The sequence below is a fragment of the Herpailurus yagouaroundi genome, unplaced genomic scaffold, assembly GCF_014898765.1.
Source record: "Herpailurus yagouaroundi ecotype Mexico unplaced genomic scaffold, PumYag 198, whole genome shotgun sequence".
Classification (NCBI taxonomy): Eukaryota; Metazoa; Chordata; class Mammalia; order Carnivora; family Felidae; genus Herpailurus; species Herpailurus yagouaroundi.
Window position 1 is genome coordinate 11,595,359 of NW_024412429.1, and position 27,761 is coordinate 11,623,119.

At 44.5% G+C, this 27,761-nt stretch overlaps 1 long non-coding RNA gene across 2 annotated transcripts in view; it reads left to right on the forward strand.

Moving 5' to 3' along the window:
- Positions 1-896: 896 nt before the first annotated feature.
- LOC121013268 (uncharacterized) overlaps positions 897-27,761 on the forward strand; it is a 113,659-nt gene continuing 86,794 nt past the window's right edge. Inside the window, exons 1-3 of one of the 2 annotated variants that reach the window (XR_005782607.1) lie at positions 897-1,727; positions 2,258-2,375; positions 5,255-5,289. This is a non-coding gene — a long non-coding RNA (uncharacterized LOC121013268). The remainder of the gene's footprint in view (positions 1,728-2,257; positions 2,376-5,254; positions 5,290-27,761) is intronic. The other variant, XR_005782608.1, reaches the window with a different exon arrangement.

Genomic DNA, 27,761 nt, shown 5'->3' on the forward strand with positions numbered 1-27,761 from the left:
CCCAGGCACCCCTGTAATATTCTTTTTAATAATGCTAATGTGAATTGAAAATATACTGTATAATTTTTTCATTATTATATTCTATTTAAGGTGAAATGATTAAACAGACATGTCAAAATGACGGTGATTTTTCTTAAGGATGGAAAACATAGAAAAAAGCAATATGATTAAGATCATATTGATATCTTTTGTAACTGTTTTTTCAATTTTAACGTATTTCATATCCTCTAATAAATTCATTTCATATATAGAAAAACCATTACTTTAAAAATGATAAGTTATATGACTAGTATAACTGCAAATACTATGTGATATATATGTGCATCTTTAGTCTATTACATTTTATTTTTCAGTGTTGGAATTCATAATAATTGTGTCTTGTCATTGAGAGGAGATAGTTACTTGATTATTCATTACAGTTAACCACAAGTATCTAACCAGATTATTTAAAGGTATGAGTTATGTCGTGGGAGTAGGTTAAACTCTTGAGAAGTGAGTATTTTTTCCTTCAGGATATGTATTAAATCACTATTATGTGAACTGAGGTCATAAGCCAGTACTGATTAACTTCCAAATAATCATTTTAAGCAATCATTACTTAATATAAAATGATGCCACTTTCCTTTAGCTGTGTGTCTAATCCTGCTAGGCTTGGGCAGTGGTGTAGACAGAATAGATGCTGAAGGAAGCAGCGTTTCTAGATAAATAGTGAACTCTATTTAAAAGGTGACCTATTTACAGATTTAAAAACACGAGACAGGTGAATGTTAAGTGAGCCATCCCATGGGACTTTAATAAAAGCACAAAGTCTTTTCTCTGAAGGTGAGCCCTCTTACAACTTGGGGTCTGGGGCAGTCTGTGGGATTCCAGCATGTTCCTCAAACACTGCCCTTCATGGGGGAAAAGGTGACCGAACTCTGGATTTTGTCTGCCTCTCCAGTGCTTCACTGCCGTGTTCTGGGTGCCATTATTAACATTACTCAGTTGTACATGGCTAAGTGATCCAGCCCGGGACCATTAGTGCATTTCCCTTAACGCGTCTGGCATACAAATTCATTTCTAGGGGTATGGAAACAGCCCTCCATCTTGAGCCCGAGCCCCATGATTTGTAGTACATTCTGTATTAATTGCTCACTATTCTGGGAACTTCACATATCAATTTGACTCTGTCATATAGTGTGACCATTCACCGCAAATGTGTTTGATATATATCCTTGCAGCAGCAACTGCTGAAATGAACAGATATTCCTTTTTATCATAAAATGAGTTATATCCTAGGCCCTCAGGCTTGAAAGGGGGGGGGTGTGGAGCCACCTACATAAATAATAAGGGAAAGAGAGACCTTCATTTATAAGTTTAGGTGAAACATCTGGCAAGTGGGCGATATTTAGATTGTAGGAAACATAGATGCTTGGCATCTTCCACGGTGGAGACGGTCAGGTCCTCCAGAAACACAGTCGGCTCACAAAATGTGGTCGGGAAGCGTGCTCTCTGCTTGTCTCAGGAGAGGCCCCAGGACAGTGAGGGTGGCTGGGAGATTCCTGGGGCCTCGCATCACTTTTACATCAAAATGAAGAGCAGTGAGAACAGGTTCCATCACTATTTTCCTCTCCAAGGCACTCCAGTTGCAAGAACTTTCTGGAATTTCTGTCAGGGCACAAATTCCCAGAATTGCATTTGGGCCCCTCACCTGTATTTCCTCTCTCTCCGCTGACCTCAGAACGCAGGTACCTCTTTATTCTGGGTCCTCCACAAAAGAGGATACGCCGTCTACTACTCTTAATTATTCAGACTCCCCTTTCTTGAGTATATAAAGCTGTTGGCAGGGGCACTTGGGTGGCTCAGTCGGATGAGCATCAGACTCAATTTTGGCTCAGGTCGTGATCCCCACATCAGGCTCTGTGCTGAGTGTGGAGTCTGCTTAAGATTCTCTCTCTCTCTCTCTCTCTCTCTCTCTCTCTCTCTCTTTTTCCCCCCCCCCCCCCCCGCTTGTGCTCACACACTCTCTCTTTTAAAAAAATAATAAATAAAAGCTGTTGTCTTGCTAATAACTACAGGGAGAGAGATAGGTATAGTATAAAATGACAAATCAGAGAGCTCATAAGAAATCTAAAAAAAAGTGGAGTAATGGTCCCCCCTTCTCTCCTGGTCTACACAGAAATAAAAAGTGAGGCAGGATATCTCTTAGGGCTTGCCTATTTCTTTGTGCGTTCCTTCCAAGTTATTTCCGTCCACACCCCTCCCTTCTATTCTTTAGGATGAGGTGAATCCTGATTTTGCCCAACCGCACAGAACACAGCTTGCCGAACCACCAAATTATAGGAAATAACCGAAGCTCTGGGCAAAAATATGGATCGAAAGGCCCCACTCATGAGGTAAAACGTCAGCCTCTTCAGAGGAGAGGGTCTGCTTGTCTGTGTTTTAAATAATTGCTCAGGTAATTTATATTATCAGACAAACTTGGGAAACATAGTAGAGACTGGCTTTTAGCACCAAGTAAAAGTCCCTCTCCACTTTTCTATCCACTGCTGGACTTCACACGGAGTGGGGGAAAGGTAAGGCTGCACAAGCTGGTGTGCAGGGCACCTGGGTGGCTCAGTCGGTTAAGCGTCCGACTTCGGCTCGGGTCATGATCTCGTGGTCCGTGAGTTCGAGCCCCGCGTCGGGCTCTGTGCTGACAGCTCAGAGCCCGGATCCTGTTTCGGATTCTGTGTCTCCCTTTCTCTCTGCTCCTCCCCCACTCATGCTCTGTCACTCTCTCTCAAAAAGAAAATAAACATTAAAAAAAAAAAAAAAAAAAAAAGGAAGAGTATGCCTGGTGTGATCTCCTCTCGTATGTGTGGAAATTCACGGAAACGTCCGTGAGAACACAGCCCCCTGTTACTGGGGTGCGGAATGGGTTTGGGTTGTGGTCTATGTAGTTCAGTCTTTGATGGTCTTCTACCCATACGTTGCAATACACAATAAATATTGTCCCTATTTTTAGAACTAATAAGAGTTTTTAAAAAAGACAGTCACCTTTCTCAGCAACAGCCTGTTAAGCTTTCTCCACCTTCAGGAGGCCAGCACAGCCATTTGCGACTGATCACAGACAGCAGCTGAGGCCACCCCTCTGTGAACTGAATTTGACTGACGCTTTCATTCCTGTGTCTGGTTCCTTTTTGGCCACGATTAGATTTTCCGAGCCTCTTTTTTTCCTGTGGCCTTTTCAGGGAGCTCTGCAGAGGCCCCTGCTTCTCAGGAGAGCCATTCAGGAAGCCCGGAGATGGGCCGGAGCAGGGCTGCATGCAAAAAACAACAACAACAACAACAACAACAACAACAACAAAACCCAAACGCCAAACTGCATAAGAAAACAATCTTCCTGCCATCCAGCAAGTAGCGCAAAGTGCTCTTTTAATTGTAGCCGTTGCTATAATTTAAACGGAAAGTATTTTACATCCATTTTTCTCAAACTGCTCTAATCATAGTAGTTTTCGTTTTGCCTTAATGTAGCAAATACATCCGACTACTTAATTTTGCTCCTTTATAAGATCGCACTTTACAATTAAGCGTCGCAGGCTGCTCTTGTGTGTTTCCAGAGTAGAAATAGACCGAGACATCTCCCTTAGTTATGCTATGACTTTAAAAAATTAAACTGTACTTCCAAATGACTTACTTCATTCAACTCCAAATGAAATAATGGCTTTAGATGTCTCTTGTATTTTAAATTTAGATAATTAAATTCAACACAAATCACATTGGGTATATAATAGTCAAATATCATTTTAAGAGATTATTATTTGAATGGATCATTTTCTCAGGGGCTACTATTTGTAGCTAAGTGAATAACACTGGATTCTGCCTATGCTTATTAATGCCTGGATATCTTTTCTTGTTTTCAATCCTACAGATAAAAATCTTTTTCCAAAGACAGATATATAGGGAGAGACAAAAATTCCCACGGGGATATTGTACTTTTTTTTTTTTTCTCCTAGGATAGATAAATTTCTCCCTACACTTATCTTGAAATATTAGCTTACCCATTGTCCAGAGAGTGGCACTAGACTGAATGATTTTAAGTGCACTTTGAGACTATAATTTTTCCTGTAAACATTGTGTTTCAGGTTAATCAGCATCATGGGTGGTTCCTCAAATGATCGCAGATCCCGTGCGCCGTGAGGGGGGCGGGGGGGCCGGGGCGGAAGTAAGCAATCACGTTGGACGGGAGTCTGAACTTGATAATGTTAACCTCTCAAACTTGATGCAGTCCTCTTCCGATTATTCTCTTGCCAAATCTGGACCAAGAGCCTGAAGAAGTGTAGCAAACCTGCCACAGAACAGAAGACTTGCCTACAGGTGTCGGTCACGGTCGGCCATGTCGTCTTGTAACTCTTGTGATAACCTTACGCTGCTTGACGGGACTAGTTTACCTGTCTGTTCTCACTCTTTTCATTTTAATTAAAATTTATGAAATGCACGAAGAGTATAATTAAGAGAAGTTAGCACCATTGGGCACAGATGTCAGCCTCAGGCCAAAGAAAGGGCTCATACCTGAAGGTAGAAGGTCTACACTTCATCATTTTTCTGTGCTCATTGCAATCTGGGGAAGGCGCCGAACATTTCAGGGCTATGTTCTCATCTGCAAAGTGGAGATATGCTGGTGTGGCCCATCTCTACCTGCACATCGAGCTAGATCACTTTTCCAACTGCGGTTCCCCCTCATTGTGTCCTACCATGAATTGTTTAAACATATGAAACAAGTCTAAAAGCGTCTTTAAATATCTATCGAATGCAAAGCATTGCCTTTAAGAGATTTGACATGGATCTTGGCCACCTTAAAAAAGATAGGATTTCAAGGTAGGATTCTGACATGAAGAGGGGAGAGGCAGTTATTTTTGGAAATCCTAAAAATTAAGACTTATCTTTCCTGAAGAGAGAAAAATAGCTCTTAAATTTATGTTGACATGGATATTAAAAAAAAAAAAAAATTCCTCCTTTGGTTCTGCAGGCAGGCCTCAGATGGACTAGGGCTGATAGGCAGTTTGTGGCAAAGGCTTTCATCTGTAGCTTGGCTTAACTTTTTCTGAATTACATTAAAAAAAAAGTCACTAAGCAGGTAACAAATTTCCTTAACTGGTTGGATGCAGCTTTTGCCTGTATTTAGGGTGTGCGATGCCTATTTTTAAAAAGCAGGACATAAATAAAAGATATAAATAAAATATCATTTCACTAACGTTTTTCTTTTTTTTTTTTTCCTCCAGCTTTTTCCAAGGGTGTTGAAATCTGCTGAGATTTATTTTGATGAAGGTAAGTCGCTTCTCGTTATCAGGCAGTAAAGATGTTCTGTTATTGTTTACTGTTTCAGCAGCTCTGAAAGGTGCCATCTGAACACTTGTGGTTATAATAGGCAGAAACAATGAAAAGCCATTTTTTTGTTGGTTATGTCCAAAGCTTTGATTTACCTCTTCAGAAGGTGAGAGATTTATTACTGACACCTAAGGTGGTTTTGAAAGATAACAGGTCACGGAGCCTCGTGAGAGACTTTCGAGGTTTGATCTTGGGAACAATGGTTAGTAGATGGAGGACGGTTTTCAGAGATGTAGATCATGGTCACGGACACTGTGAGGCTTGTGTGGACCAGGCGACCGCTAGGTATAGTAATCCAGGTCAACCAGAGAAGGTGTAAAGTCATCACCTTGAGTTGCTTCTCGGAAAATGCCACGTGTTAAAGGGAGCACGTGTGTCTCAAGGGCAGTAATGAGGCCTGATCGTGTCCGTATATAACAGACAACCCTAGACTGGGAAACAAGAGGACCTACCTGGGTCTGATGCTGGCCATGTATGTGATCTTGAGCAAGTTGTCTGCATTTTCTGGAACCCAACCCGGACTAGATCGATGACCAGGGAGCTCAAATCCCCCGAATGAATTTATTTTATTTAAATATGCATTTGTTGAATATCTAGATGTTAGGCATCTAAATGTGAATAAAGCTCGGTTCCGGTGGCGGTGTTGAGCTAGATACAAAGGTGAATATGGACAGTGCAGTGTAGTGAGAGACATATTGGAGAATGGATATGGAATGACAGACACACAAATTTGGAAGCCATTTCTTTAGGGGTAAAAGGACTATTCAGGGGAAGTGAGGTTGCTTCTGGACTTCCTACGTGATGGTTCAGAGAAAAAAGGCTAACAGGGAAACAAGTGTTTCCCATAAAGGGCCAGGCAGTAAATGTTTTTGGCTTTGCGGGCCACTTGGTTTCTGTGACAACCACTCTACTCCGACGTGGCACACAGGCAGCAATGGTAAGTGAACATACGTGACCGTGTTCGGATAAAACTTTATTTGTGGAAACAGGCCAGCTTTGGCTGGCTTGCAGTCTTTAGTTTGATGACTCCTGCTACACAAAGATGATTTGCAAAGATGAACTTCATCAAACACCCTGGTTAACTCATTGTGGCGCTTTTTCCCATCTTTGGGATTTTTACGAACGTGACTTCACAGACTTGTATATGGGGGTGTATGTCTAAACCTGGGCACGTGCATCAGGAAACTGCTCATATCCTTGCAGCGCTTACAATTTCTAGGCGTGGGAGCCCCGCTTCCCTCTCCCACACTTGCAGCTCATTGTCTGCCAGAGCTATGGGCCATGCATGGGGAGCGGGGCAGGCGTGACTCTCCCCTCCCCTAGGTTCTCAGTCAGTGACTGACTAGATGTGGCGGAGGAGTGTCTGGGCTCCTCCCCCCTGGGGGGGGGTTCCCTCTCAGCATGGGCTCCATGGACTGTGTCTGAGCTCCCCAGTGGGATTAAATCCAATGGCTCGCTGTTGTACCTTGCTTCACAACACACTCTTATTGGCTTATTTCCTCCCCTGTGTCCCGTACCTCCTTCGCCTATACGTCCACGCTTATCTCCTAAAGCACCACCTTGTACTCAAACCCATACATTAACATTCGTTTCTGGAGGAATGCAAACCAAGACGGTATTTGGGACATGAAGGACATAAACTCACCTCCATGTGATGACTTAGAAACTCCTCATTAAGCGAGGCTGTGGGAAAATAACAACAACAACAACGACGACGACAACAACAACAAAATGGTTCATGAGTTCAAGCCCTGTGTTGGGCTCCGTGCTGATCGCTCAGAGCCTGGAGCCTGCTTTGGATTCCGTGACTCCCTCTCTCTGTGCCCCTCTCCTGCTCATTCTCTGTCTCTCAAAAAATAAATAAATGTTAAAAAAAATTTTTTTTAAGAGATGGTGTGGAAAGCCCTTCTCCAAGTAGGGTCGCAGTGCCATTATTGAAGATTTTATTTGGATGCAGAGACCCAATATTTTTCTTAACGATTGACAGATTTCCTACTTATTGGTTAGGGTCAGTAGCAGAGGCCGTTGATCTCCCTCTTGATGACCCCCACCCCTGCCCGTGGCTGATGATAGTACCCCCCCCCGCCCCCCCCCTCTCAGGCACCTACATTCATCTCTTTTCCTCCTACTTTAGGGCCGGGCACAGGTGCATCCTGGATATGTTGAGTGATCAGGGTTGGAGGAGGTTTGGAGAGATGGGGCTTACTGGGATGGCTTGGGAGGAGGTGAGGCCGGACCCACTGCAGAGGAGGGGTGTGGCCGTGATGGGCCCCGAATGACTGGCTGAAGAACTTGGATTTCATCTTGCACCTAAGTTGAGCTACTGGCCATCTTTGAGGACAGTGGCAAGAGAGCTCAGTAACATTCAATAAGTACTTGTTGATGACCGACATACGCTACAAATAGTGAACAGGTGCAGCAGCGAGGCCAGGGAGAGGCTGAAGCGTCACCTTAAAAGTCACTTTATGAAACCCCTCCTGATCCTGCAGGTAGACGGCACCCCTCCGCATCCCACTGTTCCTTCTAATATGGCACCTCCCTCACTTTGGTGCATTTATGAAATACCACCCGTCTCCACGCCTACAGCCTGCCTCATCCACTTCCGCATTGAGCTTTGTGCTACAGTTAGCCATAATTAATGGGCTTCCCCAACTTTTTTTTTTTTTCCTTTATGTGTCACTAGGTTAATAAAAGCATTGAGCTCAGCCTCTAGGGAGAGAGAAGTCATAATCAGTCAACACGCTTCCTGAGAGGGGTAGTCTTCTTGCCCAAAGATCATCGATCATCTTTACCCTAATGCCCGAGACCTCAGGGCTCTTTAAGTGGAGCTTAGTTAGTGAGCTCTTTCTCCCTCCGCCAGATAAACGCCCAGGAAACTCTTAGACCCCTGGTTTATGGATCTGCAACCTTTCTGAGTAAGGGGAACTCCATTAAGTATTCATTGTGAAGATTTTCAAACATACACCAATGTCTTAATAATGAGAACAGTAATAATGAATCTTCATATGCCCTTGACTCAGATTCAGTTGTCCAGAGTTTCCCTTTCTTGTTTCCTCCATTCACTTCTTTTCATTTTTGCTTAAGTGTTTTAAAATAAATCCCAGCCAGTTCTCATTTCACCCATACATACGTGAATATGCAGCTCTTAAAAACATGGCCATTTTCGGGGCGCCTGGATGGCTAGGTTGGTTGAAGGTCTGACTCCTGGTTTTGGCTCAGGTCACGATCTCACAGTTCCTTGAGTTTGAGGCCCACGTCGGGCTCGGCCCTGACAGTGCAGAGCCTGCTTGGGATTGTCTCTCTCTCCCTCTCTCTCTGCCCCTCCCACACACTCAGTCTCTCTCTCAAAATAAATGAACTTAAACAAAAAAGAAACAATGGCCATTTTCTCTCATGTTACTAACAAAATTAAAAAATTAACCATAATGGGTATCATCTAATGCCCAGTACTACACTTGTTTCCCTAATTTTTTTTTTTTTCCTTTTTTAAAGTTTGAATCGGGAGTTAAATGAAATCCCCATGTCACTTCCTTGTGTTTTCCTCAATTTCCCTTCTGTGAACTCAGCGTTCTCTGCGATGTGACCTTACTTCTGCTGGGGACATCTAGACTTGTGACAATCCTTCTGTGACAGTTTTTCCCCACCTCCTCTTTCTTTTTGCCCTTTCTTAGTAGCAGAAAATTAGGCTGAATGCAGATCGTTTGGGCGGGGTACTGAATTTGAACCTGTGTTTTTATGTTAGAATGCTGGTTCTCGTCTTTGAAGATTTGGCCGGAAGGTTAAAGCATCGTGAAAAATAAACCTACAGGTGTCAACCTGCAGTCTTTTTACCCCTTACAGCTTTGGCCTTATTACCTCAAGCAATAAGTCTGACCCTTTTTCCTCGGTGTATTGAAACTAAAGAGTAAGTAGTTGATCCCCACTGTTCTTCCCACAAGTTTTCAGCAGGGTGAGGCCAATTCACTGCTTGTTTTAGGCTTAAAACTGCTCCTGACATGTAGGGATGAAAGGTGGTGTGTAATTGAAGTCGCTGGGTATTGTGTGCCTAAGATGGGAGAGTGAGTTGAATTTCATGGGCTTTTCTGAAGCTTTCTCTCTTAACTAAAAATGTTGGCATTTTCTGCGAAGTCTGCTGTATGTTTATGGAGAAAGAGAGACTTCTCTTCAAGCACGGTGTGACATTTCTACAAAAATCAATGATTTAGAGGCAGGTAACCGAAATGAAATGTGCAACTTCACTTTCCATCTGTTGCAAAGCCTGCTGGGCTGGTTTTGAAATCTTCATATATGTTTGGTGTCCCTTCGGGGGGTAAAAATTATATTGACTCTGCACTTTGGAACATGTAACAAATATCTTTCGGAATGTGGCAAGAAATAGAACAGCCACCTAGTCCTATGTTTTCCAAAATGGATTTTGTAGTAATGTCTTAATTAAACAAACAAACAAACAAACAAACAGAAAAACACCCACTTTTAGGACTAGGGTTTGCTTTTTCCTTTTTCTTGAAAGATTATCATCTTTATTAAACCTGATGACCTAATCCAGTGGAGGGGACAGTCATGAATGTGGCTCAGCACTGCCTTATCCGTGTGTCAAGCCGAAACTTGTTCTTTGATTATTAGAGGTAGTGAAGCTTATAGGAGCATGATGATGTTTTAATTTGAATTTTGAAAATTAAAAAAGCCAGGCGTAACTATTGACACAATGAACAGGGAGAGCTCAAGCCGCCTTGAAATCCAGCCCCTCCCCCAGGATCCTCGAGAGAGGTTTTATATCTTCTTTAAAGTCCTTAAAATATAAAAGGATTAACTTCTAAAGTGACTGATAAAGCCAGAGAGAAAAATACGGAAGAGTATGGAAAGAGTCTAATGAAAACTCAGCACAGGGCTGGCACTTAATTCCATCTCACAATAATAAGAGAAAAAGCATAATGGAGAGTGAGAAGCAGAGCCATTTACATAATAACTTCCTAGCAACAGCTGTAATGAACAAATACGGGCAGATGAGTCAATTCTCCAAGACACCACCTCACATCAGAGCTTAGAAAAAAGGGGGAAAGGAAAGGCACAAGTAAATATGGGAGAGCCCCTGAATTCGGGTTCTTTTCTATGCAGTTGCAGACCGGATCGCTTGCTCTTTGCTATTGTGGCTTAAAACCCGTTTGGCAAAGGAGAAGCAATCTGGTGAGAGAGAGAGAGAGAGAGAGAGAGAGCGCGAGCGAGCGCACATGCGGCCATCCAGGCCCAGCCGTGGGGGATGGGAGCTTCCAGGGGGAGGTCTACCTTTGCTGCAAATGGGTGTTTAGGGCTGATGCCTGTGAATTTCCTGGCTTGGCTCCAGGGGCACTAACATCAAAATCCTCCCCCTCCTCCTCCCCCTCATCTCAATCCTCAGCATCACAACCATCATGTGCTGAACACTTCCTCGCTCCGTAAGGCACGGGCGCTCCACGCTCCACGTCTGTTTCTTGCAGACCTCACAGGGCTCCTGTAAACGTACATATGATCGTCGCCACTTTACAGATAAGGAAGCGGAAGCTCAGAGCAGGAAAAGCGATTGATAGTGAAGTAAAAATAGTTCACTTTCATGGAGCGTGTCCTGACCTGATGTGCCCGGCACCGTGCCCAGCGCTTTCCACGGGCTGTGGGATGCGACCGAGCTCAGATCGTAGATGAGGAAGGAGAGACTCCGGGAGGGCAGATAATTTGCCTGAGGTCGCGTAGCTGCTCTGGGTGAGAGCCGAACTTGAATTCAAGCGGTTGTGTCAGGAGGGGGGAATGTTAGGAGTCAGACCTAAGGGTGCCTGATGCTGGAGCTGGCGCTGGTGCAGCCGCTCACGGGCGTGCACTCACACTTGGAGAGTGTAGCAGCCAACGATCAGACTGGATGTCCTCATGGCCACGCCAGTGGATGGGACAAGATTATGAGCGGGCAACCTGGGCTTCTGACATCTAAGTCCAATCCTGGACAAAATGTAGAGAGTCTGCGTGTCTCAAAGTGTGGCGTGTGTGTGTGTGTGTGTGTGTGTGTGTGTGTGCTTCTTTTGGTGGCACTCCAACTAGACAGTATCTCTCACCCCGGGACTTACCGTCAATATGTACTTAACACACTTACCTGTGCCTCGTTCGAGTAACTGGCTGGATACCCTGAGAAAACTCTTTGTGCCACAACTTTAACAACTAAGGATCAAAGGATTCTCCTTCCAAAGTAGCGCACACTTTTTTTTTTTTTTTTTTAGATGCAGATGTTTTCAGTGCTTTAGCCAAAGATAGGAACTTCAGGCCCTTGACAGGGAGCAGGGGATATCTTGGTGTGTGTGTGCAGATGCACAGGGGGAATGGCTCAGAAAGGATTTTCCAGGCCAAAAGAGAGACCTGAGTCTCTCTCTCTCTCTCTCTCTCTCTCTCAAAAAACTGTCAAGCAGGCCCCTGTTGCTTATTCTGTCTACGTTGTGATCCCCAGACCTACTCTTTTCTCCCTATTGGTTAACAGGAAGATTCAGCGAGGGGCAGGGATCTGGGGAGATGTAGCCCAAGGAAAGTGGGTCAGTAGGCTGAGAGACAGGGGACAAATCCCTATTCAATTTCCTAGATTGTGCCCTTTGTCAGAGTTGCCTACAGATATGTTGCCTGTGTTCCAATTTTGCAGAATTACCTTCCCTGGTTAGCACCTACCCCCCAACCGCAGGCTCTGCAGAAATCCTCCCGACCTACACCCCCTTCCCTTCCCCTCTCCTTCAAGCGGTTCATCCTTCTCCGGCTCTGCCCGCGATTTGGGGTATCTGAGGAATTCGCCGTTTATCGAGCAGGTCCTTAAGCACAGGTGAATGTCTCCACTGCCTTGTTTTAAGCTGGCTCCTTGTCCCAGGGCACCTCTGAGTTCTCTTCACGCAGGAAGGCTCCTCGGCCTCCCCGCCACCTGGAGGTGGGGGGTGGCGACGTCCCCCGTGGAGTTCACCTGGCGTGTGGGCACCACCTCCTGGCAGCCTTCCCCTCGCATCCGGGGCGGGTGGAGGCGCTCACCCTGCGGCTGCAGTCCTGGGGTGCGGGGACGCGGGGGGGGGGGGGGGACAGCCGCCGACTCCGTTCTCCAGCGCTGGTGTCTGAAGGTCGCGAGCTAGAGTCTTTTAAACATGTTTTTTCTTTTTTTCCCTCCCTCACGTTTTCGCTCTCGGTTCCTCGCTAATCCTGGGATTGGAAACATTCTTTGATTTCTAGCCTTGAAATGGTCGGGGTGGCGGGGGTGGGGGGTGGGGTGGGGGGAGACCCATCAGGCTTGTTTTTCCAGCTTTTGTTTGGGGTCCATCGGTAAGGTTTTGCATGGACAGAATGGTGCCCCGGCAAATTTCTTCTTTCTTCTTTCCCAGGTGGAAAAAAAAAAAAAAAGCTCAGTTTACCTTCACAGCGAGAACCCCCCCACCTCTCTTTTGGAGAATTTCGTTCACAGCCACGAGCATCCTATATTAATAGGCCAGTAAGGGCTACATTTCCCACCATGGAGGTTTCCCTCCGAAGCGACAGTCCCGTTGGGAGACTGTGGTGTGGGCTTAAACGGAGCACCTAAGGTCCTGGGCCGGCGAGCATTTCCCCACCACTCATCTTTTTCCCCGAACCTTTCAATGGAACTTACGCTTCTCTGGGTAGGAGCAGGGCTTCCAGTTGGAGTTCCATGGCTTAGTTCGGTTCTTTAGAGAAGATTCTAAGACCCCCCAGTTGCATCCAGAGATGCATTGGCGGGCCTGGGTGTCAGAGGAAAGCGTGAAGCCTCACGCACATGCTGTGCACCGTGGTTTCAAATCGGGGCTTTGGAGATGAAGCCGTGAAGCGTCCCAAACCCAAGCCCCTAGCCGAAATCACCGGCTTCGATTTGCACGTTGGCTTTGCCACAACGTTTTCGCTCAGCCCCGTTCCAGGGGCTGTGACGTCTGGCGAGTAAGAATATTTTCTGATGTTTAAGCCCTCTTGCTCTTTCCAAAAGTCAGCTGCCTGAGACAACGGAGGCACCTGTGCTGTGGTTTGCACAGTATTACTTCATGTACTCAGGGGCTGGCTGTTCCTCCAGACTAAATAAATCTGGTGTCACCCTCTATTAAGTTGAAAAAAATATCTTTCCGCCGGCTGAAATACGAAAAGAAAATGCAGAAAGCTTGGGCTTTCCTTTTGTCGTGCCTTCTCTTTTCAATCCTTGCAGAGGGTTGAAATACATATTTCGGTGTTCAGCCAGTGAGGCTGTGCTTTATTAGCGGCGGTTGGCATCGTAGGCTTGAATTTACCATTTGCTGTAGGGTTGATTGACCCGGTCACAGCCAGACCGGAGGAAGCCACTATTTCGCCACACCTGTCGTCATCTTTCCCCTCCCTTCCATACTGGAAGGCAAAGCAAGGTCTCTAATCGCAAGGGGTGAAAAACATGTTTATTGGTTTTTCATTAATTGGTAAAGGAGACTTAAGTCCGTTGGCAACAGGTGTCTATTCTACCATGCGTCGGGGAGGGAGGCACCAGCTGACGTGGGCCTTTGCCTGTGGATCTAGGGCGAGCCGAAATCATAACCACTACCAACCCCCTAGCAAAGCCCATTTAGTTCCAGCAGTTGGCTCATTTGGCAACTGTTTGAATCACTACCCAGGGTTTCACAGATGCATTCTGCTGCAGAGACCCTTCTCTTAGCCACACAGGAAAAGAAAAGGAGAAGAAAAAGAAAGGGGAGGCTATCCAGCAGGCACACTGCTTATTGCTCAGGGTTGAGCACCTGCAGGCCTGATTGTTACAGAGTTTGTGGGAAGATGGCCTTTTCCTCCATGACCAAAACTGGTAAAGAACTATCAGCTGATGAGGAACCAAAAAGAAGGTTGGCATCTTTGAAATTTTTATTTTTTAATGCTGAGTTATTTTTTAGAGAGAGAGAGCGAGAGAGAGAGTGAGCAAGTGGGGGAGAGGCAGAGAAATGGGGCGACACAGAATCTGAAGCAGGTTCGAGGCTCTGAGCTGTCAGCACAGAGCCCGACGCGGGGCTTGAACTCACAAACCACGAGATCATGATCTGGGCTCAAACTCACCACGAGATCATGACCTGAGCCGAATTTGGATGCTTAACCAACTGAGCCACCCAGGTGCCCCTGAAATTTTTAACTAAGGGTTTTGTACTAAGAGCGTTATGTGAGGCCCAGGTAGCTTAAGGCCCCTTTAGACCTTTCTGCTCTGAGAGCCTTCTTTTAATTACTTACAGGAAAGAAAGCTCTTCGACTGCTGGTTGAAATATATGTAAACAGATCAGACATCCCACAGTTTTTGATCTTGAACATTGCTGTAATTGAGTATCCCACATAGAATGTTAAGGTGAGGGGTCATTCTTATTGAAATATATTCTAAAATCTCTGATGCAGAAGCATTCGTCTCCTTGTTAAAGATGTTAGTCACGAAGGAAGTTCTTATCTTGGAGACTTTGATAGTTGATACAAATCTTGAAAGCTCTATTTTCTTGAACTGATTTTGTCAAGGCAGATTTCATTTGGAGTAATAATTGTCCATCCTGGTCTTACGATATCTCAAGGCACTACTAATTCTTTGGTACTGAAAACTTCTCTGTTTTCAAAACTTTTCATAGATCTTTTCAAGACAACATTTTGTCCCATCACCTTGTCTCAAGACTTTTGATGATTCTCCATTGCCCTTTGAATCTCGGAATGGGAGGGACCATCGAAGGTGGAAATCACCTCCCCAGTAATCTTTTTTTCTGTCCCCAATTTATCGTTTCCAGCACTAGGGACTTCACTACCTCATGAAGTAATTGGCTTCATTATTAGGCAGTCTGAGGTATTAACATGTTTGATTTTGTATTGTGGTGAGCTCAGTTCCTTGAAGGTTGTACCAGTTGGACCCGATTTTGCCCATGAGAGCAACTATCACAATATCTGCTCTCTTTTAGATGTGATATTTGAAGACCTTACTCTGTCTTACATTATTCTCACTGATGTGGGCTCAGAGTCCTTTCACTATTTCACATGTCTGGTGGCAAGACTAGGAAAGCCCTGGGGACGGTTTCATTCACCATTGCTTCTCTCAAAGTGCACAGCCAGATCAAACCCACACTCACCAGCTTCCGAGAGCTGCCCTGCCAGCCTATTGTATCTTATCCACATTTGCTTCCAGGACTTCCCAGTACAAACCCCCCAACTCAGGCTGTCTCTTCACTGTTCCCTACATATAGGAATGATAATTCTTTTTGGTCAGTCTGAAAGAAACAAGAGAAATCTAACTTATGGTAATACGATAACATCATGATTTCAGGATATGTGGAGTGCTGATGCTGGATGAATGAATCATAGTCTCTGCCATCTTGGGGCTAACAGTAAGCTGCTTAGATGGACGGGAAAAAAGAGGACAAAGAGATTAGTGATTGCAAATTTCAGTAAGTAAATTTCAGCCACAAAGCTGAGAGCCATGGGGCGCTGTGCTGGAGAGTTATGCCTTGGGTAGGTTTGTGTGTAGGAAACCCAATTTAGATAGGATTGTCACGAAGGCCTCTTTAGGGAGACAGTATTGAAGTGATGTCTGAAGGATGGTAAGAAGCTGCGGCTCTCGGAAGAGTGGAGGAAGAAGAGGAGAGGAGAAAGAGAAGGAGGAGGGAGAGGCGAGGGAAGAGGAAGAGGAGACAGCTGCAGGTGCAGGCGTCAGAGGCTGCAAGGGTGTCCGTGCTCTAGGAACCTAAAGAAGCAGCAACGAGTTGGGGTGTGGAGAGAGTGTTAAGGGCAGAGGCCAGATCTTGAAGGGCTTTGCAAGCCATTTGCAGATTTGAATTTGTCCCTAAAAGCAAAGGGAAGTTCTACTCTGAAAGTAATAAAACAAAAGTGTGCCTGTGTGTGTGTGTGTGTGTGTGTGTGTGTGTGTGTGTGTATGCATGCACGTGCTTTTGTGCGAGAGGGAGAGGGGAGGAGAGAGGGAGAAAGAGGAGGTTCAATTTCAGAAAGATTACCCTGGCAGCAATGTGAAGAAGGATTCATATGTCCAGCCCTGAGATGGGTGCCATGGTGGGGGAGCCTGGCCCTGGAAGGGGCGGTGGAGAGCATGCCTGTCTGGTCAGAGCTTGTCCTGAGAGTCTCTCAGGGTCACTGGGTATGAAGTAAGAGCACTGCAGGAGAGCTCAGCGTGCACCTGCCCACCAGGCGGGGCTTGTTCGGAGGAAACTCAGGCAAGAATGGTAAGGGGCCGGCACCTGAGGTCTGGGACCGTTGGTCAGTTCCCTCTACTGTCTTGCTCTCTCCTAGGGACCTGGGAAGCCACCTGACAGTAGGGTCTTAGTGACCCCAGAGGCAAGGATTGCTCTATTTGGAGGAGGAGATAGACGTGACGACAGGTACATACGTGGGTCTTCCTGAGTTGTGGGTGGGAGGCACCCGGGAGAGATGTCAGGTGAATGGAGACCAGACTGGCTTCCTTCAGTCTGTGCCCCTAACCCTCATCTTTTCAGTCTGGCTTCCTGGCTTCTCAGAAGTTCGGTGAGGATCAAGGTGGTGAAGAGGGAGGGTAGGTTTGTTCCTCACCCCAGCCTCAAGGAGGGGTATTCCTTCCCTAAGCCCCCTCCCCCATTTCCTTCCCATTGTTTTCAACCCCCTCTGGTCCTTCCTTAATTGTACCTAACTATAGTCCACACCACAACCCAGCGAAATGAAAGGAAGGATTTAGGTGTACGCATGCCTCTCACCTTGATCTCTGCAGGGAGGACCTCACTCTATTAAGCAGACATCACAGGAAGAAAGAGTCCTTGTTTTTAGTTATTAGGCTTCTGCACTTGAGGAGAAACAGCCTGCTCTGGGTCCGAGTGGATGAGGCCCAGGGAGAAGGGCAGTTAGCGGTGGGAGAGCGGGAGCTTAGAAGTGGAGAAAAGCCTTTGAGAAAGTTCATCCAGCGGCTCCTGGGTTGGCTCAGTGGGTTGAGTGTTCAACTCTTGATTTCAGCTCAGGTTATGTTCTTACAGTTGGTGGGATTGAGCCCCGAGTTGGGCTTTGCGCTGACAGTGGGAGCCAGCTTGGGACTCTCTCTCCCCCTCTCTCTCTGCCCCTCCCCTGCTCATGCTGTCCCCCTCTCTCAAAATAAATAAACATTAAAAAAATCTTATCCGTTTCTGCTGGGCGGCTTCTGTAATGAGACTCCTCCCCTATTTCTCCAAAAGAAAAAAAAAATCAGCTGAATATAAATGTCCCCCTGATCTACAGAATTGGACTTCTTTTTGGCTGCCATGAGTTAAAATGCTTTTTGCCAGCTCGATGCCGAGGGCAGGGTGTGTCTGCGGGGCGCTGTGAAATCAGTTCACAAACATGCGAAATAAAGGGTGTGCCCGCCTCACGCACATGTGTTTATATTGGTTTTGTCTTGAGTTTGGGTTGCCTACAGTTTTTGGTTACTCACGAGGCCCGTGTGCCTTAAAATTCTGCATTATCGTTGATTCACGAAAGAGAAGAATCTGGTACTTCCAGAACCCTGGCACGGTATTCTGTAATTGCATTATATTTCATAATTGTTTGGAGCTGGATTATTTGCCCAATTCCATCACACATGATTATTTCCTTCTCTTGCCTTATAAATTGGATAAAGCTCTTATCAGTATTCGCTCAGCCATAGGAAACAGACTGAGTTTTTCAGGCCCTCACATTGTGCTTAAAGAGAATTTTAACGTATCTAAAAATACCAGGCCCGCTGCTATTTGTTTAACACTGTTATTGCAGAGCCTTTTTTTTTTTTTTTTTTCCAACTAAACCAATCCCAGCTGCAGAAAGCAAAGATTACAATGAATAAAAATCCAGAAATCGGGAGCACTGCTAGCTGGCAGATGGGAGATGGAGAAAACTCAGCGGCTGCTGCCTGGGGTCAGTAGACAGGGTCTTTGGCACGGAAGGGGCAGCTCGCCATTCCCGCCGGTGGATGGCCGGGAAACCGGCCTTCTTGGGTTTCCTCGTGGAGGGTCTCAGAGCCTGCCCGTGTAGGGACAGAGGCACTTTGTGTGGCAGGCAAGGCTCTGGACCAGCGGGGATATGGGTACCATGTGGCCCCGATGTCCGTCTCCAATGATCTCTCCATCACCTGTATTTGTAGATACCATCATGCATGTTTGAACATACTTTTGCTTCCCACCAGCCTTAGGAAGAATGCAGAGATGATGGGATTTCTGTGTACAGATGAGTGATTCCCGTCTACAGGCTCAGAGGGCTCGTAGCACAAATGCAAGTTGGAGACTTCACCGGGCCTTGAACCTTTGCTTTCTGACTCTGCTCTGAGCGCTCTTTCCGCAACATTTTGCTGGCTTATTCTGCTCCCTGGGGCAAATGCTTCTAGCTGTGCAATAAAAGCCTTGAGTCAGAGAAAGGCTGAGATGGCTGGGTTTGAACATTCTTGACGTCAACAGAGATTTTAGCAGAGAGAGAAGAGGAGGGTTTGGGCTTTCGCCCAAGGGATTGGCTCAAGCTGTTTTGTGGACGTTGTATAGACCAGAACATTCAATAACGCGGCCTTGGATCTGGACAGGTGTAGGTAGCTGAGACCCACACCTGGGCTTGAGGTGACCTTTGCATGACGTTCCTTTGGATTTGGGTATTCCTAGCTTCAGCCCCTGGGTGTTATAAAGTAAGTAAGGATTTAAAAATACCCTGAATCGTGAATGTTCACGATAAGGGCAGCAAATCCTTTTAATGGAAGGAACCATGAGCACTGCCTGAGTTCGGGGAATCTGATATAATTTCAAAGAGAACACTCACTATTTTAATTTTTGTTGTTAGCTGTAATATTCTTAACAATCCTAATGTATCCCTAACCAGTTTTTACAGAGTTAAACAGTCTGGTTAAAAAAAAAAAAAAAAAAATCAAAAAAAGTTAAAATTTCTAAAACGGGTTCCTGGGTTGGATTTATTTAAACTCTACTTATGTATTAGTATATACAAATAACAAATATAAACAATGTCACAAAGCAAGAAACACAATCCATGTTTAAAATTCTATTATTATTCAACTAAGAAAAAGCTGTTCTATTTTTCATTTGAAAGAACAGCTTTCCTAAGTGAGTAGTCACTAAGATTACTGATAATATAGCATGATGAATTTCACAATGTTACAAGTGCTTCTTAATTTCTCTTGTGTTTCTTTCCTTCTGCTTTTTGACTTTGCCTCCCATTCAGTTGTACAAGTTTTCTGTTCTTTTCTGAATGGGCCATCTTTCTTTTTTTTTTTTATTAAAAATTTTTTTTTAATGTTTGTTTATTTTTGAGACAGAGAGAGACAGAGCATGAACGGGGAGGGTCAGAGAGAGGGAGACACAGAATCCGAAGCAGGCTCCAGGCTCTGAGCTGTCAGCACAGAGCCTGACGCGGGGCTCGAACTCACAGACTGTGAGATCGTGACCTGAGCCGAAGTGGGACGCTTAACCGACTGAGCCACCCGGGCGCCCCAAATGGGCCATCTTTCTGTGTTTTCCTCTCTGCTTCCTGTCCACCTTGGGCCTGGATCCCTCAATGTAAAGGTCCTTGATTTGTATATGACATCTCAACTCTTCTTTTAGTAGCTACGACTGGTGGAACCATCTCAACCGACCGTGGATGTGGTCCCCCCTCGAGGATAATGCTTTGGTCCCCGGCACCTGAAGCCTCAGGTAGCTTTCAGCCTTCGTGGCATTCACTGCTGACCTGCCTTGGGATCTGAGTTCCCCGATCAGGGGCTTGGCCAGGTCTAGCTGACCAATGTGATGGATGGTGCCAACATTTCCTTTGTTCTTCTCTTTCGAATTCAAAAGGAGACCTCAAAGGGAATTCAGAGCTATTACAAGTCTCCAGGCGGATAGGTTGCAAGTCAGGAAGACTTTTAAATGAAGATCCAACCGAGGGTGTGTGGGGGGCTGTCAATTAGTATCACATGGAAAGGTGTTTTAGAATCTAGCCTAGACCCCTCTCGACTTCCACCGAGAATCTCCATGGGGGCCTCCTCTTTGGAAAAAGTTGTCGGGGGATGCTGGCCGACCTCACATTGAAGAGCCACTGGTTTAGAAAAAATTACCCCTCGAGTTGTCTGGAGGCCATCGGACATCTGGGTGTGGGGGTATTCCTCCCGGCTTTCATCCCCTGCGGCACACATTGTTTCCTAGGGCATCAAGGTATCTCTCACTCAGAGCGCCTGACATAGTGCTGGAGGGCGGACCGGTGGGTGCTCACTCAGGAAAACAAGTATTCAGCAAGTTCCGTCATCCTTCACTGTGCAAAAGAATGTAGGCACCTTCACTGGGGAAGGGCTGGGCCGAGAGCCATGGGCTGGTGATAAGCAGACAGATTCTACTCCCAGCTCTGTTTTTAATTAGCTCACTTGATTTCTCTGGGCTTTGGTTTTCTTGCTGCTAAAACGATTAGATTGAGTAAGGGTAAGGTCCTCTGAAGTTCTAGGCTACTTTGAGTTCAACTTAAAAAAAAACCTTAAAGTGTTAGACACTTGACCTATTTTTACTGTAGAAAACCATAAAACGTTGGGGTAAGCAAAAAGGAAAGAAAAACCTCATTATCCCATGACCCTGCCACCCTGAGATGACCTTTAAATATAATTTTTTTCATTCTTATGCGATGATAAACACAGATTTGGATGTGTGCACATAAACATAAAAATTCATATATTTTAATGTGATAGTATTTTCCCAAAAGGTGTTCGTCCTGTGTGCTACCTTATGATCTGTCTTTTTGGTTAATATAACAGGAACACGGGAAGACCTTTCCAGGGCACTAAATGCACATTTGACACCTTTAACTTGGGGGCAGATAACTTAGTGATCAAGAGCCTGGCCTTGGCGACTATCACTGGCTCTGCTGTTCACTAGCTGTGTAACCTTGAGCAAATCACTTCACCTCTCTAAATCTCAATGTCCTCCCGTGGAAAATGGCCATAATAATAATACCCACTTCATAAAGTGTTCTGAGGGTTAAATCAGACAGTGCATGCTAAGTATTCAGTGCAGTGCCTAGTAAGGGCCCATAGCAAGGACCCAATAAATGGTAACTAAGAATTCTGCATATCATTTCATTTTGTTAACGTGCATAGTTTAACCAATTCTCTATTATTGCTTATTTAGATTTTCCTTTGCAATTATACACAATGCCGCACTGATTGTTTCATAGATAAATATTGTATCTATTCTTAAGGCATACGTCTAGAGGCAGAATCACTGTGCTAAAGGACACTTACTTTTAAAGATGTTGATATGTAAACCCAACGTGCCCAGTAGAAGGTTGTAACAGTCTAGGAGAATGCCCATCCTCCACATCTAAGGGGCGCATTAGTTCTCCTTTATCTTAATTTATATTTTTTTCAAATGCTTTTTTATTTTTATTTTATTTATTTATTTATTTTTGAGAGAGGGAGAGACAGAGCATGAACAGGGGAGGGTCAGAGAGAGGGAGACACAGAATCTGAAACAGGCTCCAGGCTCTGAGCTGTCAGCACAGAGCCCGACGCGGGGCTCGAACACACGAACCGTGAGATCATGACCTGAGCTGAAGTCAGCCGCTTAACCGACTGAATCACCCAGGCGCCTCATATGCAAACAGAAGAAAAAAATGGGTGAAAGTGCCATCTTTTTATTTTACTTTGTAAACTTTTACTTTCGTAAACGCACTCACTTTGTCCAGGCTTCTGCAGTGTTTGCCTTGTTATTGAGGATTTGGGACGATGTTCACGCATCTAGAGACGCAGCCCTTTGCTTCAGGTATTAATTCATGAGCGTGAGCTCCGCAGTCAGGGGCTGGGGTAGGCGCCGGTGGTGAAGACAGCAGTCCCAGGTCCTTGCCCTCATGCATGTAAGGTTCAGGGAGGAAGTGGATATTAAAGGAATAATTAAAACCTGCGACGAAGGAGGAAGACAGGACCATCCTGGGAGACTTCCTGGAGACGGCGATGAGTGAAGAGAAACTCAAGAGGACTAAGCTAGATACAAATGGGGTTTCAGGCGTGGAGAAACATTTTCCTTAGTTGGTTCTTCGCTTTTTTTTTTTTTTTTTAACTTGGCTCATGGTCCATGTTGAAATCTCAAGGTTTTTAAATGAGTAAAATTTATAAATGTTTATATTCATGTGTATTTTCCACCTTTGGTGTTTTGCTTGGCAAGCATATCCAATTAGGTTTTTCTTGTAAAATTTTGATACTTCTAGAACCCTTCATCCTACGTGAGACAGATGCATGTTTAAAATAAACACCAAAGATTGTACTTCTAGACGTATCTTGTGGGGCTAGGTTCATGGACAGGAAGACTAACATTTAAAACCTGTGCTTGGTGGTGACAGAAGCTGGATAAGAGGGAAAATGTGATTCACAGGAGACCTGGGAAGAGGAAAGTTTATTTTCAGACCTCTCTCTTTTGAGCTATTTGATTTGTGGTACCTCATACTCTTAACAAATCTCTATGGCCCCAGGTCTTGGTGCAAGAAAGTTTTCTATCAAACTAATTCATGCTAACATGTGAATGGCTGAATAAACTGTCTGTCCTTAGTCTATTTAACAGAGCACCATAATGAGAGATCAAAGCTTACTCAAATAAATGGGAGAATTTCAGACATCCAAGTCAGACTGAACGTAGGAAATAGTTTTGGTTAAACGAATCCTCCCTGTATTCCTAGACCTATCCATGAAAGCATCAGACTTACTCACCTTAGATGCTAAAGGCTGAGAGGTATTGAGTATACTGGGTAAGAGAAAGAACCCAGGAGGCAGAATACCAGGGTCTGGTTCTAGGTCTTTCATTGACTCATTATGTGAGTGTGGGCAAGTTTATTAATCTCTCTGTGCTTCAGCATCCTCATCTGTGACATGACAATGAATGTACCCATCTCATAGTAATGGTGAGGAGACTGAATGACTTATTAAATGTCTGGTACCCAGACTACTGCCTGATACAAAGCCGGTACTCAACAGATAATAGTAATTGTTGGGGCGTCTGGGTGGCTCAGTTGGTTAAGGGTCTGACTGTTGATTTCGGCTCAGGCCATGATCTCACAGTCATGGGATCCAGCCCCGTGTCAGGCTCCACACTCTGCTTAAGATTCTCTCCCTCCCTCTACTCCGCTCCAACTTGTGCACACACACGTGTGCATGCATGCTCGCGCTCTCCCCACCCTCCCTCAAAAACAGTAATTGTTATTTTGACTGAGGACTTTCCTTAAGGAAAAACTAGAAAGCTGGAATCTTCCCTTTATGCATGCCCTGGGGATTTCAGTATTTCATTATCTTGGTTTTCCTCTTACCTACCTCTTTGTTTCTTTGTTTCTTTTTTTTCCTTTCCTCCTTCCTTCTTTCTCTTCTCTTCTCTTCTCTTTTCTCTTCTTTTTCTTTTCTCTCTTGACTCCTCCGTGCCTCACACTTCCCTTACACATGATTTACATAACCTGATTCTTGTTATCTTTTATCCCTCATTCCTCTCTCCCTGGACCGCCCTTGCTCTCTCACTTCATGTATCACCTCTTTGAACTGGTTTCCCAAATGTGTGTGACCAGCCCACGATACCAGTACATAGCATTTGGATATTTTGTCAGTTAATTAGCTGGAAAATCCAGAATATATGGCTTCAGGTATGGTTTGACCCAGGGGCCCCCATGATATAATGAAAGCCCTGGATTTTCTCGTGTTTGCTCTGGCCTTCCCTGTGATTGGATCCATTGTCTGACAGCCAGGAGCTGAGCTAGAATCAACAAAATGCTCATGCTTCTTTGCCTACCATACTACTGATGGAGAAGGGAGAGCCTCTGTCTCTTATTTCTGATGGGAATCCGTTTTGCCACAGTGCACAGCTTAATATCTGGGCACTGCTTTATGGAAAGAAGTGTGAATGGATGCTGATGTGCAAAGCAGCAGAAATTCCCTGCAAATGTATCGCTTTTCCTCAAATTTATCATAACACAACCAAGAGTGTACTTAATTCCTCTGTTTTGACTTGGCTAATTCTATTGGGGCAGTTATCATTATCCATGATCCCATAGGTTCAAATGTTCAGTATATACATTTGTGTTCCCTTCTTGATGACGTCACTTGTGTTCCAGTTCATAGATCCTAGAATACACTCCCACCTTGATGTTGATGCCCCACCGATTGGTCCCATTCAGTATAAGACCTATCTGCTCTGTGCAATGTTCTGTGGACACTGGGATCCACACTGAATTCATCTGCCCAACTCTTATAACAAGGATATTCATAGTATTCATGCATTTCTTATTCTATTCTGTTTTATATTATTATTTATCTCTACCTTATGTCCTTTCCCAGTTGGACTTGGAATGCCTCAGAAGCATATCTCCTATTTCCCTATTTCTTTTCACACTGTCTGGTATAAGCTCTCTGTGGTATGGAGACTCAGTTAAAGCTCCTGTTGGCTGGGAGAGACCAGACCCCATGGAAGCATGCTGGGGTAGGATTCTCTGCAGTCAGCATGTACTTTGGGTCGGCCCAAGCCTTCACAGAGCTGCCCAATGATGTGCACTGTGGAATTGTGTGTCCACAACATATGAAGAGATGTGATATGGAAAATGTTCTGGGGTCAGATATGTTGGAGGAATGGCGTCTCAAACAAGGTTAGCATTTTCTTCACTATATGAGTTTTCAGATCCTCGATAGTGTAATATGTGTGCGAATCTGCATAAAAAGGGTTCTGATGGCTAGACTGTATACCCCCCAAATTCATATGTTAAAGTCCTGACCCCTTGTGGAACGTGACTGCACTTGGAGTAGGGTCTTTTCCCCCAAAATGTTTATTTATTTTTGAGATATATATATATATATATATATATATAGAGAGAGAGAGAGAGAGAGAGAGAGAGAGAGAAAGAGAGAGTGAGCACACATGCCACAAGTAGGGGAGGAGGAGGTGGCAGAGAGAAAATCCCAAGCAGGTTCTGCTGTTGGCACAGAGCCTGATGCAGGGCTTGATCTCATGAATCATGAGATCATTACCTGAGCTTAAATCAAGAGTTGGTCATTTATTTTCATTTTTCCCCATATTTATTTTTTTAAATTAAAATCCACGTTAACATACAGCGTAATGATGATTTCAGGAGTAGAATTTAGTGACTCATCACTTACATATAGCACCCAGTTATGTATAATACCCAGTTGTAATGCCCATCACCGATTTAGCCCATCCCCCCACCCAACACCCCTCCAGCAACCCTCAGTTTATTCTCTGTATTTAAGAGCCTTTTATTTAACAGCCTTTTGCCTCCCTCTCTGCTTTTACCTTATTTTTTCTTCCCTTCCCCTATGTTCATCTGTTTCATTTCTTAACTTCCACATATGAGTGAAATCATATGATGTTTGTCTCTCTCTGACTGACTTATTTCACTTACCATAATACACTCTAATTCTATCCATGTTGTTGCAAGTGGCAAGATTTCATTCTTTTTGATGGCTGAGTAATACTCCATTGTATGCTGATACCACGTCTTTATCCGTTCATCAGCCAGTGGACATTTGGGCTCTTCCTATAATTTGGCTATTGATAGGGCTGCTATAAACAGTGGGGTACATATGCCCCTTCTAATCAGTATTTTTGTATCCTTTGGATAAATAGTAGTGCAATTGCTGGGTTGTACGGTGGTTCTATTTTTAATTTTTTGAGGAACCTCCATACTGTTTTCCAGAGTGGCGACACCAGTGTGCATTCCCACCAGCAGTGCTAAAGGGTTCCTCTTTTTCCACATCTTCACCAACATCTGTTATTTCCTGAGTTGTTCATTGTAGCTATTCTGCCAGATGTGAGGTGGCATCTCATTGTGGTTTTGATTTGTATTTCCCCGATGATGAGTGGCGTGGAGCATCTTTTCACGTGTCTGTTAGCCATCTGAATGTCTTCTCTGGGAAAGCGTCTATTCATGTCTTTTGCCCATTTCTCCACCGGATTATTTGTTTTGGGGTGTTGAGTTTGATAAGTTCTTTATAGATTTTGCATACTAACTCTTTATCTGCTAGGTCATTTGCAAATATCTTCTCCCATTCCATTGGTTTCCTTTTAGTTTGGCTGACTGTTTCCTTCACTGTGCAGAAACTTTTATCTTGATGAGGTCCTAGGAGTTCATTTTTGCTTTTGTTTCCCTTGCCTCAGGAGATGTGTCAAGTAAGAAGTTGCTGCAGCCAAGGTCAAAGAAGTTGTTGCCTGTTCTCTCCTCTAGGATTTGGATGGTTTCCTGTCTTACGTTTAGGTCTTTCATCCATTTTGAGTTTATTTTTGGGTATGGTGTAAGAAAGTGGTCAAGGTTCATTCTCTTGCATGTCACTGTCTGGTTTTCCCAACACCATTTGCCAAAGAGACTGTCTTTTTTTTCCATTGGATATTCTTTGGTGCTTTGTCAAAGATTAGTTGGCCATATGTTTGTAGGTCCATTTGTGGGTTCTCTATTCTATTCCATTGATCTACTTGTCTGTTTTTGTGCCAGTACCATACTGTCTGGATGATTACAGCTTTGTAATACAGCTTGAAGTCCGGAATTGTGATGCCTCCAGAATTGTTTTTCTTTTTCAACATTGCTTTGGCTATTTGGGATCTTTTCTGCTTCCCTACCAATTTTAGAATTGTTTGCTCTAGCTCTGTGAGGAACACTGATGTTATTTTAATAGGGATTGCACTGAGTATGTAGATTGCTTTGGGTAGTATCGACATTTTAACAATATTTGTTCTTCCAATCTACGAGCGTGGAATGTTTTTCCACTTCTTTGTGTCTTCAATTTCTAACATAAGCTTTCTATAGTTTTCAGAGTACAGATCTTTTACCTCTTTGATTAGGTTTATTCCTAGATATTTCGTGGTTTTGGTTGGCCATTTAACTGACTGAACCACCCAGGCACCCGGAGATAGGGTCTTTAAAGACACTATTAAGTTACACTGGGGTCATATGGAGGGCCCTAATCCAAAATGACCGGTGTCCTCGTAAGAAGAGATTATGGCACAGACCTGCACAGAGAAAAGACCATGTGAAGACACTGGGAGAATATGAAGAATATGGTTGGTAGACCCCAACCCTGCCTACACTTTGCTCTTGGACTTCTAGTCTCTCGAATCGTGAGAAAATCAATTTCTGTTGTTGAAGCCCTCCAGCCTGTGGTACTTTGTTATGGCAGTCCTAGCAAACAAATACAGGGGTGTATTTGAGTGTGTTTTTCCAATGAACTTGACCATACAGTTCCTCTTTTGAACCAACAAAATTTCCAAAGGTGACATCTGCTGTCATTCCTTAGGCTACAAGAATTGTTGGCACTGCTGGGCATGGCAGATGCCTCCTAGGGACAGACTGACTGGTGCTGTGTGCTCTGCCCTTTACACACATCCATACACTTGGGAGCTCTGCTGTGTCTCATACCCACATTCATGTTCTGATAAGCTGTAGAAAATGGTGGGTCCTAGTTTGGATTTTCA